General features: G+C 38.8%; 1 pseudogene; it reads left to right on the top strand.

Annotated features, from left to right (window-relative positions):
• Positions 1-2,306: 2,306 nt before the first annotated feature.
• LOC110194597 (DNA replication complex GINS protein PSF1 pseudogene) lies at positions 2,307-9,912 on the top strand (annotated as a pseudogene).
• The last annotated feature ends 4,009 nt before the right edge of the window (positions 9,913-13,921 follow it).

The following is a 13,921-nucleotide window of genomic DNA, read 5'->3' as shown; positions in this document are numbered from 1 at the left end:
ACTATGTACAAACAAAATGTATACAGGACAAATTACAGGTAATGTCCATGAGAAGGTGACAGCAATAAGGTGATTGACAAAGTAGTCTTGTGTGAGGTAGGATTTTAGATGGGAAAGACAAATCTTAAAATACTCTTACTACTGCTGCTGCTGCCACTGCTGCTGTTACTACTACTATTACTACTACTACTACTACTACTACTACTACTACTACTACTACTTACTACTACTACCACCAGTTCTACTACTATTTTATTATTATTCATCTTTTATCCTGATGGCTAAACACAAGTCTTGCAGAGTATAACTGCTTAAAACAGGTTTTAAGAAGAAATTAAAGTTAAGTGACCAGTTGACCAGTGGAGCCCCAAGGATTGGATCTGAGCTTGGCCATCTGTGCACCAGTTAGGTAAAGCTAATGCACAAGGTTTCTACCAAAACACACGTGAAATCAATCACTCCTTGCTTTCTTGGATGAATCAAGGGTGGAATTATTCTATGAGCTCTTTCAACGTTTGTCTTTATTTGCTTTAATCATCAGAACCTTGAAATACTTGCATATTCCATCTTATCTTCTGTATTCATAACATCCTGAAAAGTTATTTTAGTATCTGTTTTGCTTCTTTTCAGTTTCTCATTAAAGCAGTCTTCAACCTGCCTACTCATTTTTTAATCTCCTAAAGATTATATTAGCCACACATTTTTCCCCTTCCCTTGAAATATTTCCTCAGATTGGTACAATTTTCATCTAATGATATTTTATAAACCTCTCACTGAACAACATAATTATGTGTCTCTGTACTGAGGAAGGACTTCATTAAGCACTACAAGGCTATGAAATGACCTTTCATGTCCAAAGGGTGTCAGATTTGGGGAACACACTCTGTCTTATAAATTAAACTCTACAAGTCAACTGGGCTCTTCATCTTCTATTTACTTGGAATCCATGTGTGTGGAAGGATACTCTAAACAATGAGGAGAACATATGAGGGTCAAGAAGCGAGTGTGTTTTCCCATATTTACTGACTTGGTGCGCATTTCAAAAAAACATAGTCCTCTAAGTTTGTGCTTATGATTCTGAGAATGAAAAACATGAAGTAAATAGGTAAAGTTCAGTGGCAGGGGTATCATTTTAATAAAAAGAACTGCCAAACAACTCTTTCCACTAGCTAGCATTTATTTATTGGTATTTTGCCTTTGGAACGAATATTTTCTTTTTTTTAATTTCATTTGTGTCCCAGGAATAATCTTGTTTTTGCAGCCAAAACACCTGTGTGTTACAGAGTTGGCCTCTTTGGTTTTGCTCTAGGGTGAGTGGAATGGCTTATGTATATGTTTATTATTATTGTCATGACTATTATAATTTCACATTACTAGATGTCTTACAGTATATGCATATGCCAGTCAGCAGTACATGATAGATTTTTCACCATTGGTGAAATGTTTCCTGGAAAGGATGCCTTAGAAGTAGTATAAACTGAAATTCAAGAAAATATTAGTGGAGAGGCTTGTCCCAAACGCTAATATTTAAAAAGTGATATAGATTGAAAATATACACTCACAAAAACACAGAATAACAGATTTGGAAGGAACCCTAAAAGACAACTAATATAATCTTTAGAGGAACAGATATCTCCTCTATGGCCTACCTAATAAGTGGTCATTCGTTCTTTACAAAAAATAATAATAACAATAATAATAATAATAATAATAATAATAATAAAAAGGATGCTACAAAAGAGATATTCTTCAGTAAGTACTGTGTTTAATTATTTTTAAGACTCTTTCAAATTCTGAAATTCTGAGATTTCTCTGATCCCTGAAAAGTGCTTGTATAATTTCTGGTAAAGATACCCAGGTATGGGAAATCCACTTTATTTCAAGGCAGAACAACCCATTTGTGTATCATCTCCATTTGATTACTTTTTATTCAATTTAATTCAAAAGTCATTTTTAAACATCTATTATGATTCAAACTCTGTGTGAAGTGATGAAGATACAAAGACAAAAATGACAATACTTTCTGCTTTCAAAGAGTTCATATTGTACTGGTTGAATATAACTATTTGAAAAGTTTTCTCTTTGGTTGAATGACCCAAAATCAAAGTCTCTCTTTCTGTAACTGTCTTTCTCTCTCATATACACGCAAAACCATAAATTCCTCACATGCTCTTTCTCTTTTTCTCCCTCCCTGCAACTCCCCAACACACACACACACACACACACACACACACACACACACACTCTAAACCTATGGGACCATACAAAAATGGGACTGTACAAAACAAGGCTGCTTTTGCTTTCACATGACAACCCTTCATAACATTTGGATGCTTGGTTCCCTGGACAGTTGTGAGAGCAATAAGATTAGGGCAGAGGACAACAGATGGTGTAGTGAACCAGATATGATTAATGAGTACAGATATGGAGGAATTCAGGTGAGGCTATGCATCAATGATGGCCATCAGAGATTCTACCTAAATCAGCTTAAATGTCTGCCTTTAGTGCTACTGGGCCCTGGTCAGACTGGTCTAATCTTTGTTAGAACTTCGATGAAATATGTGAAGCAATTGGAGAAGTAAGTAAGATATATGGCAGTTCTGTGGACTACATGTGACACTGTGTATATACTGTAACTCTTTTTAGGGCATTCTTCTCCTCATTGGCTTTTTGGACCTTTTTTGCCATTTGGGTTAGGCTATTTTTTAAGGTGTTATTTTCTTCAGTATCTTTTTGGGTCTCCTTTAGCAAGCTGTTGACTTGTTTTTCATGATTTTCTTGCATCACTCTCATTTCTCTTCCCAGTTTTTCCTCTACTTCTCTTACTTGCTTCTCAAAATCCCTTTTGAGCTCTTCCAAGGTCTGGAACTAATTCATATTTTTCTTGGAGGCTTTGAATGTAGGAGCTTTGACTTTGTTGTCTTCTTCTGGTTGTATGTTTTGATATTTTTGGCACTAAAGTAAGATAATATAGTCTGACTCTTTTTGTGCTGCTTGCTCATGATTCCAGACAATTACTTGAGTTTTAAACTCTTTGTTAAGGTAAGAGTCTGCTTGCAATGTGGAGAATGTACTGTCCCAAGCTTCGGGGGTTTATACAGCTGTTTTCAGAGATACTTGTACGGACCTGTAAATTTTCAGTTCTTGCAAGGTGGTATGATAAGGGGCGAGGTGTTTACTCCTTTCCTGGCCTGTGCTATGGTCTGTTAGTCACCACAAGCACTCCTTTATGTCCTAGAACTGTGAAGAAGGTTTTCTGTCCACTGCCACTACAAGCTCCATCATGCCAGCACTCCTCCTCACCCCAGGACTGCCACCTAGAACTGTGACCCAGATCCAAGCACGGGCAAAGCAAGAGATTCCTGCCTCAGCACTGGCAAATAGATCCCAGAAATCCCCCTCTGATCAGCCACTCGATTCCCCCTTAGTCTGTGGGCCAGAAGTTCTAGACACAACCACCACCACAGTGCTCTGCATTCTGCTCTCTGGAGCTGGCTCTGACCTAGCTCCTCTCTCACTGCAGAAACAGACTTTTCCCACTGACCTTTTAAGTGTCTTTGGTGTTTGTGGGTTCAGAGGTCTGGAAGCCACCACAGCTGCCCAAGATTCAGTCCTCTAAGGCCTGCTCCAGGCTCACTGAGGCCTGCGCGCTCATGCCACATTGTACTCCTCTCCCCGCCTAGTGCTATATACCTTTCTGGTCAACCATCCAGGTTGTCTTGGACTGGAAATTTGCTTCCCTCTGTCTTTTGTGGGTTCTGCTGCTTTAGAATTTGTTTAGAGCCATATTTTATAGGTATTTGGAGGGGTTTGGGGGAGAGCTCAAGCAAGTCACTGCTTTCACTCCTCTATCTTGGCTTCACCTCCCCCTATGTACTGTAACTCTTTTGGCACTATATATAGTTCTACAGTATAAGCAGTTGAAATGAATACAGATATTGCCTTCTTACTTTTAGCCTAAATAGGTGCAATGTGTCTCTATGCTAATTATTGAGAAAGGAAGTATAATACCAGAATTATTCATCATGTAGTACTTTGCCTAATCCACTAACCAAGTGATCTCATTAAAAATCTCTAGACATAGTTGGCTTTCATGCATCATAATCTCCTACCTTGCCATGTTACACTACTCCAAATAGCCTAGAGCAGTTTAAAACTCAAACCACTCCCTGGACTTGGAATTTAAACTGCGTATGATATAAATTATTGCTCAAAAATATAACAAATAAGCAAGGTATATATCTATCCATTACCACCTCCAATATATTCATATTGGAAGAAGACATTCATCATCTTTGTTCCTTTTTTTGTGACACAAGTCACGGAATTGTACTATTGACTATATACTGTGTCTACATAGGTTATTGAACATAGTGTTCAAATTTTGAGTACTCCTCTTCCAACCAGCTCCTAAAATTCATCCCTTTTCCCCTTACATATGCCTTAGGGTAGTGAGGGAACAGGGCCAAATCACTTGAGCAAACACATATGACAGACAGGAATAAGGAAGTTGTTTCAATTTCAACACCCCTCTTAGGATTAGGGATAAAACTAAAATGAATTCAAGAAAAGCATAGGTGGAGAAGGTTGTTTTATACTCCATTTTAATATCCAGGAGGATTTTCAATAAATGACAGCTCATTCCTCTCCAGACTCAACTCCACTGTGTTGATATCTAATTAAAACTATGGCCACCATAGATTTAAGGAGTGCTCAATTCCTCCTCATCTAATGTGTTTCTGCCCACCCTCAGACCAAGTCTCAGGCTATGGAAACCTTGGAAATCAGGGGCTGATGTAGCACAACTGACTCAATCAAAAATCTTAGTCCACTCCCCTTGGTACCTTGCTGCCCTTGTCCTATGTGAAAATCTAGAACTCTCTCTTAAGAGCTGAAGAATATAAGAACTCAGAACTGGGTGAATGCACGGAGGTTTTATCTGTTCCCATGTTTCACAATTCTGTTTCTGCTGGGGCCCTTAAGCTCCCAAGAGATGGAATATGCTGCTGCAGAAACTCTCCTACACAGGTAGGGCTCTGAAGAGCACGTAGCTGCTCAGCTATGCTGGTCTAGGATTTGCCTTAATCCCCTGTCTGGGGGTGGTGTCTCTGGCACTACATCCTATATCTAGGGGAAGTTGTTAGTTAGAAACTTTGGGTGCTTCTCTGTTTCTGTCACAGTCATTTGTGGTCCACAGGTGAGTAATCTCCTACTTGGGAGGCAGGACATGGAGAGAATTCAAGAGGAAATCTAAGCATGGATAACATAAGTAGCAGACAGAGTCTCAGATCTGTATACTAGACATATCTTATCTAAATTTGGTTTGTCATCATTGGGAAAGATAGATTAATGACAGATATTTTTGTAAAAACAAACAAGCAAACAATAAATATGCATAAATAAAAAAGAAAATACATAATAGAAGGATAGACAGACAGACAGATAGACAGACATCATTCTCTTCTCTAACGCTGCCACCACTCTAGTGCAGACTCTTATCACTACGTGCCTGGACTATATTAACAATCTTGCTAGGGTGTTGATTTGCATCAAGTCTCTCTCCACTCCAATCCATCCTCCACTCATTCATTAGGATGATTTTTCTTCAAGCATGGATGCTACCATGCAACCCACCCCTTGTCCCCATTCCATAAACTCTAAGGTCTTCCCATTGTCTCCAAGATCAAATACAAAATGCTTTGTTTGGCATTCAAAGCCCTTCATAACCTAGCCCCTTCCTATCTTTCTAGTCTTGTTACACCTTATTCTCCAACATGTATTCTCCCATCTAGTGACACTGGCCTCCTGGCTGTTCCAGCAACAAAACATTCCATCTCTCTGCTCTAGGCATTTTCTATATCTCCTATGCCTGGAATGTTCTCTCTCCAACTCTGCACTTATTGACCTATCAGACTTCCTTTAAGCCCCAACTAACTAAAATGTTATCTTTTATTGGAAGCCTTCCCCAACCCTTCTTAATTCAAGTGTCTTCCCTCTGTCAATTATCTCCTATTTATCTTGTATATAGCCTGCTTTGTATATATATTTGTTTGCCTGTTATCTCCCCCATTCGAATGTAAACCCCTCATGGGAAAAAAAAACCCTGTTTTTCCTTCTTTTTGGTACCCTGGGGCTTAGCATATAGCTAGCTCATGCTAGGCACTTAGTATATTTTTTATTTATTGATTGATAGGCAGTTAAATGTCACAGCAGGTAAGAGTACTGGGTCTGGAAACAGAAAGACCTGAGTTCAAAACTGGCTTCAGAAACTTACTAGCTGTACTACCAAGGACAGGTGACTTAAACTGTATATGCCTCATTTTCCTCAACTATAAAATGAGGATAATAACAACACCTACCTCCCAGGATTGTTGTGAGGATCAATTAGCTAATATTTGTGAAGCACTTAGCACTGCACCTGGCATAATAGGTGCTATATACATGCTAGCTGTGAAAACAACAATAATAATCATTATTAGTAATGTTATTATAGATAGATAATTATTATTATTATAGATAATTATCATTTTAGGTAGATCATTATTTTTATAAACAGATAACAATAATTATTATTGTTATTGTAGCTAGCATGTGTGTAATACCTATTATGCCTGGCGCAGTGCTAAATGCATTACAAATATTACCTAATTGATCCTCCAACAACCCTGGGAGGTAGGTGCTATTAATTTCCCTATTTTACAGTTGTGGAAAATGAGGCAAAAAGAGTTTAAGTCACTTGCCTTGAGTCATACAACTAATAAGTTTCTGAGGCCAGTTTTGACCTCATGTTTTCTTTTTCCAGATTCAGTACTCTATTAGTATTATTTTTATTATAGAAAGATGGTACTAGGTGGCACACTGGATAAAGCAACAGGCCTGAATTCAAGAGGACTCATCTTCCTGAGTTCAAATGCCACCTCAGACACTTGGTAGTTGTGAATTACTGTTTGCCTCAGTTTCCTCATCTACAAAAGACCTGGAGAAGGAAATGGCAAACCACTCCAGTACCTTTGCCAAGAAAATCCTAAATGAAGTCATGAAGAGTAAGACATGACTGAAAAATGACTGAACAACTACAAAGTAGGTAAAAAATGGTTGCAACACGCTTAAACTGTGACCATACGTCTCTGCTTCTTCTCCCCTTCAGAGACATACTACTGTGGACAGGACACTGTCTTTAACATCAGGAAACTTGGATCCACATCTTGGCTTTCACATACTTAAACCTGTGAAACACTTGTCTAATCACTGGACATCTCTCTGCTTCAGATTTTTCATCTATAAAATAGTGATAATAATACTTCACTAACTACCTTGCAGGTTTGTTGAGAGGGAAAAGAAAAACAACTTCATAATGAATGAATAATATAAATGTCACTCTGGAATAATTCATAGAAGATTAGTCTCAGACAGGAAGACCCAAGTTAAAGCCTTACCTTTTGAACATACCCTAAACAATTCATTCAACCTTTCAGAGTTTCTTAAAGACTTTAATAGTCACAAAACAGTTGCTGGTCTGTCCTGGTACAAGGAGTTTCTTTAATAGGAACTCCCTACATTGATGAGATTACATGTCCATTTTATATTTATACATGCATGTTATTGCTTTAATTACTTTTATTTAATTAAATTATTTATCTTTTATATATAAATATAATTTTATTTAATTAAATTAAAATAATACTATTTATTACTGTTATTATTACATTATTACTTTTACTTGAATCTAAATTATTCTAAATTAAAACAGAGACAGAAAAACACAGAGTCCAATCTATAACTGAGCAAATACCCCTTTAGACCATATCTGACAAGTCACCCTGGGCCATTGTCAGTCGTTTGGACTTTTATCTTGCCAGTGGACTCCAGTGACTTTGGAGGAGAGAGTGATGCTGATGACTTTGCACAGCTCTGTCTCATTTACATCCAATTTGACTGCAAGTCAAGACATTATCCTTATGATGTCATTGGTCTTCTTCAAGAATGAAGGATGAAGGGACAGCTAGGTGGTGTAGTGGATAGAGCACTGGCCTTGGAGTCAGGAGGACCTGAGTTCAAATACAGCCACAGACAAATAACCCTCACTAGCTGTGTGACTCTGGGCAAGTCACATAACCCCAATGGCCTTACCAGAAAAAAAAAAAAAATAAAGTATGCACAAGAAGTGACCATCCAGACTCTTCTTGAAGACCTTCAGTGATATAGAACTCGGTGTTTCCTAACACTTCCCATACCACTTTGTAAGCTCTAATTGTTAGGAAATTTAAATATTTTTGTTTGATTTCTTTTTTTTTTCTCTTTGAAGAAGACTACAATTACCTGTTAGGAACTTTGATCTATTATTCCCCATTCTGCCTCTGGGTACAGGCAGTACAGCTTAATTCCTCTTCCATCTGAGAGTCCTTTAAATACCTCAAGATAGTGATTCTGTCTTTTCTTCCCCGGGTTAAACACCCTCAGTAGTTCCTTTAGTCAGATGATTTTTATGTCCTTTGACATCCTGGCTACCCTTCTCTGGCCACTCTCCAATTAATGAATGTCTTTCCCTAAAATGTGGATCCTGTATACACTGTTCTAAGCAAGTTCTGACTGAATCAGAAAAGACACAGTATCACTTCCCTATGACCACATTCTATACTGCTGTTCATGCAGTCTAATAGCACATTAGCTTTCTTGGATATTATATCAGGCTGTTTAATCTTATTGACTTTGTGGTCTCCTAAAATTTCCAGATTTCTTTTAAATGGATAGCAATCTATTCACACCCCACACCCCAAATATTTTCTTTGTTATGCTGACTTAAAAAAACCCCTCAAGTATAAGATGTTATGTTTATCCCTATTAAATCCTATACTATAAGATTCTGATCCATATTGTGCCTTGTCAAAGGTTTTGTGGATCTTGACTCTATAATACAATATGTTAATATCTCCTTAGTGTTTTGGAGAATTAAATTATTAAAGCAAATTAAGACTATGTTAATTTGGATTTCAACAGGAGCTCTGGGGATGCTGAGTATGAGCAGAGGCTTTTGGAAATCTAGTTTCCTGGCTGTGAAGAGTGATGTTCTGTGAGAATTTAAGTCAATAATCATTTATTAAGCATCACTCTGTGCCATGCACTGTGCTAATCACTAGAGGTAGGAAGAAAGGCAAAAAACAGTCCTTGTTCTCAAGGAACTCACATTCTAACATGAAAGACAACATATAAATATCTGTTTGAGATGGGAAATCACTAGAATCTGGTGGGGGAGGGTCAGCATCCTACATAAGCTCTTGAGGGTCTAGAACTCATTCTTAAAAGAATCCAGGAAAACTATCCACTAGATTCTCTAAGCCATTTCCTGCTAGCTTCAAGGCTTCAGTGAAGATGGAATCAGGTAAGTTCTGGAGGCAAGGAGAGTTAGAAATGAAGAGAACTAGTGATATATAAATGATGCTGAGTAAGACAGACAAAGTAACTTGATTTTAACAATCAAATGTTGGCTCTATTCTTTGCTGAGAAATCAAAGCTGTATTGTTGGAGTATTTATGTGACCGACTGCTCTGAATTCCAGTTTTCAGGTGGGAATATAGCAGTGTCTTGCCAAACTCTCTGTATTTCTGCACATCAGCTGAAGAAAGGGGATAGTTCAATCATTATAAAAAGTCTCTTGCTACATACATGAGATGTTTGGGTAGAGATGAAGGATTAGACAGTGCACAGGCCATGAAATCCCATAAAAGCCTATATATTGAAGTGTGGTATCTAAAAGACTGTGGAGAATTTGAAATTGATGATGCCACTTCAGTTTTATTGGGGGAAAAAAGTCATCATTTTTTACCTAGAGGGAAGTGTGAACAGTTAATCAGGCAAGGCGTCATGTTCTGTCATAACAGCATCCTGAAAACACTGGCAGAATTTGTTCTTTAGTACGGTGCTGCGTCTGCCCTAGTTTAAACATTCACTTTTTTCACTTTATTGTGTTTCTAAAAGTTAGAAACAAACCTTTTCAACATAATTTCAAGATGTTTTCTCTTTTATGTCATGTAGTTTGCTGACTGAGTTCACACACATGTGTGTGTATAATAATTGTATGTATATGTGTGTGTATTTTCACACACACACACACACACACACACACACACACACTTTGTAATGAGCTTGTTGCTCTTCTTTCCTAGGAGCAAAGGGGTTGTGGTAAATAGTCCTGATATGTGCCCCCTCCATTGTATTGAGTAAACAGACAAGTTTCCTAGTCTCTCAGTACCTTTGTGTGGGTTAGCTTTTCATCAGCCAGCTAACTTTCTAGTCCCTGGACAGATGAAAGCAAACTTTTCCTTCTCTTTGTCAGACAAACATCTCGTAGTATCCACTAAACAAATCCAAGACTGAAAAGCACTGGCTGCCTAGTGGACAGTCCAGGGCACCTTGTGCCTGGGCATAGTCTATTGGTCTACTTTAGTTCTCTTACTGAACAAGTTCAGGAATCTTCACACTAATGCATCTTTCTATTTTTTTAGGCACCATGACTATGGGTGACACGTAAGGGATGCTGGATTCTGTGATAATGCAATTAACCAGAATTTTTGAGATGGCTTCTCAGATCTTCCAAGAGATACAGAGGAATCCCCCCCTAGATCTCTCTCTGAATGGTGGGGAATTAGTGTGCTGGATTCTATTGGTTGTACTTCAAGCACATCTCACATCCACTTATGCAATAAGAACACACTTGATTTCTTGCTGAGTTCCAGCCTCAGTGTATCCTACCACTTTTGTGGTACCAGGAGGTCCAGTTACTAGGGTATGGCCACTGTGCATGCTACAGCTTTTTGGAGTGACAGATGAGAGTTGGATGAATCAAGTGAACACCAAAGGTGGAAAGCAGCTCTGAAAAGGGCTCTGTAGCCCTCACAACAGAAGTACTTGTTTTCCTTGACACCCCTATACCCATGCTTTTTAGCATGATGTTTTCAGCGATGTTGTCAGACACTTTCAATGAGGACAAAAATGGCGTCAGGGTCAGCTACTGCACTGAAGGTATATTATTTAACTTGAAAAGACTACAAACCAAGATTAAAGTAGAGGGAGAGTTAGTGCAACTTTTTGTTCACAGATGATTGGGCATTCAATGCAGCCTCTGAGACTGAGATATAACAAACTATGGATTGATTCTCTGCTGCTTGTGCTAATTTTGGCCTAAAAATACCATGAAAACACACATTCTCCTTCACCCCAGTCCCAGTATTCATCCATGAAACCATCAGTTACAGCAAATGGAGAAGTTTTGAGTGCCATGGATGAGTTCATTTATTTGGTCATTATACTTTCCAGGGATGTCCGCATAGATGATGAGGTTGACATACGCATTGCCAGACCTAGCTTAGTGTTTGAGAGACTGTGAAGGAAAGTTTGGAAGGGAGGAAGCATTAGACTGCTTACCAAACTGAAGTTCTACAGAGCCATTGTGCTGACCTCATTGTTATATGCCTGAGAAACCTATAAAGTATACCAGCATCGTGCCAGGAAACTTAATTGCTTCCATTTGAATTGTCTTAAAAATGTTCTAAAGATCACCTGGCAAGATAAGGTACCAAACACTGAGCACCTTTGTCAAGCTGAACTTTGTCAAGCATTCAAACTCTGCTGCAGAGAGTGCAACTCTAATGGGCTGGCCATGTAGTCTGAATGCCAAACATATGTTTGTCTTAAAGACTATTTTACAGAGGACTCACACAAGGCAAACACTCACAAAGAAGTTAGAAGAAGTGGTCACAAAGATACTCTCAAGATCTCTCCTAAGAAGTTGGAATCCAGGGGCAGCTAGATGGCGTAGTGGATAGAGCTCTGGCCTTGGAGTCCAGAGGACCTGAGTTCAAATCCAACCTTAGAGACTTGACACTTACTAGCTGTGTGACCCTGGGCAAGTCACTTAACCCCTCACTGAAAAAGAAAAAAAAAGAGAACTTTGGAATCCATTGTGAGATATGAGAAATGTTGGCAGGGTACTGCCAGCATGGTGTGCCTAGGTCAAAGGAGGCACAGTGCTCTATGAACAAAACAGAATTGCAGTAGTTCAAAAGAAATGTGAGATGTGCAAATCTAAAGAAACCTCTGCTCTGAATGTTCATCTGGACTATTTGTGCCCAACCTGTGGTAAAGCCTTCTGAGCTCTGATTGGTCTGATCAGCCATGGTCAGACACGCTGTACCTTGACCCCAGAATACTCACATCATTTTGGTCCTCTTTGAGAATGAAGGACAACCACCAGGGAGTCCCCAAAGTCAAATACCAAAGGAGCCAGCTCAGAGAGCTGACTGTTATTGGTCCTGTGATGTCCATTGGAACCTTTTGTCTCTTAGAACCCTCTACACAGCTTCTGAATGATAAAAACATGCAGGTAGTGGTCCCCAGCTTATCACTTGTAGTATCCTGCTATGATTTTGAAAAGGCTAGAATTCATTTCAATCAGTGTTGACACTCCAGTGAGTGTTGGGGTCACAGTATCTACTTTTCTGTTGACACCAAAAACTTCCATAAGAAATTTCAAGCTACTTTGGATGGATCACATGTATGAGTATTCTTTATAACTCAAACCTCCAAGTTCAACTCTTGTCATAGACTTTAAAGTTATTTTACCCAAACATCCATCATGAAAAGATTAGAAAATGAAGGTAAATTTATGAAAAGATCCATTGTTTAAGATACTATTGCAGACCACATTCTCAACTTTTACCATCCCTTCTGCATGAGGTCCTATGAGTCCAGGTAGAATAGACTTGTAAGAAATTGATGCTAAGTTCAGTGTCACTGTACTCAGGGCCCAGGGTGGCTTTGTTCCCTGGACCCATTCTGGTTTCCTAAAGCTGGATCAGAAGATTTTAACTTCTTCATGACTAAAGTTGTATTGTCTTTGCTAGTACAGCTATAGAAGTATTGCGTTCCAGTCTATATATTTTTTTTAAATAAATGAGAATCTGTTACTCTGTTTAGTACTTGATGGAAGTGTTCTTATGCCAGGCTTCTGTGCCCGACATGCCCTCGATTCTCTACGTGTCGAAGGAGAATTGGATTGTATATCAGCTCTCACTTTGTTATCTTGGATTCTGTAGACTGCAGCTCAGCACTGGTGACCTTGTCTGCTTTGTCCCTTTGGTCTTCCCACGAGAAAGCCCGGAGCCTTCTGAGACAGCCCTGTGAAATATATTGATCCTTGAAGCTTAGGACCACCTGTCTCAATTCACACATTGTTGGCAATGGTTTCTTGCCTGCATAGATCTGATGACATCAAATACATGAGATTCACATATCAAGACTTGAATCAGTCTCTGCAGTGAAAGTTTTTTCCCCTACTGTTTAATTCACAGCACCTATGAATTAAAAAATAATTCTATCTGTGTCAGTCTCTGCACACACTGCTCCACCCTGAGGAGAAACTCCATAAGCAAAATTAGCATAGGGGTCTTCTAATCTGCCACCTTCAAATATCTCAGCTAATGGTTGTACACATCCATGCTGGGTGTCATCTAGCTTTCCTCTGTGAATTATTCATGGCCACTTCAGCTATACTCCTTAGGCCACCTGTCAGTCTTGTTACTTTGCCTGGTTCACGGACCTTCTCATGTACCCTTGATTATCCAATCCAGGTCTCTCATGATTGTTCTATGGCTCATGGCAAGAGAAAGTGACATTTTGGGGCCCATCATATCTGTCTATGACAGAAGGTATGCCCTGAACCTTACTCATAAATGAAATGGAGTTCCTGAATTTAATTGTGATATACAATATCTCTATAGAAATAAGTCTTTTAATTAGCAGGACTTCTATCTCTTAAAGAGATTCTGCACCCTCAGAATTTGGACAATATGAAATTCTCAGAAATGACTCCCCACTGTCAATTCCTCGGGCATATCTCCAAGGTCAAAATTCTCAGGCAAGACCA

This window comes from Phascolarctos cinereus, unplaced genomic scaffold, assembly GCF_003287225.1.
Source record: "Phascolarctos cinereus isolate Bilbo 61053 unplaced genomic scaffold, phaCin_HiC Scaffold_4;HRSCAF=312, whole genome shotgun sequence".
Taxonomy (NCBI): Eukaryota; Metazoa; Chordata; class Mammalia; order Diprotodontia; family Phascolarctidae; genus Phascolarctos; species Phascolarctos cinereus.
This window is presented reverse-complemented; position numbering and strand designations above follow the sequence as displayed.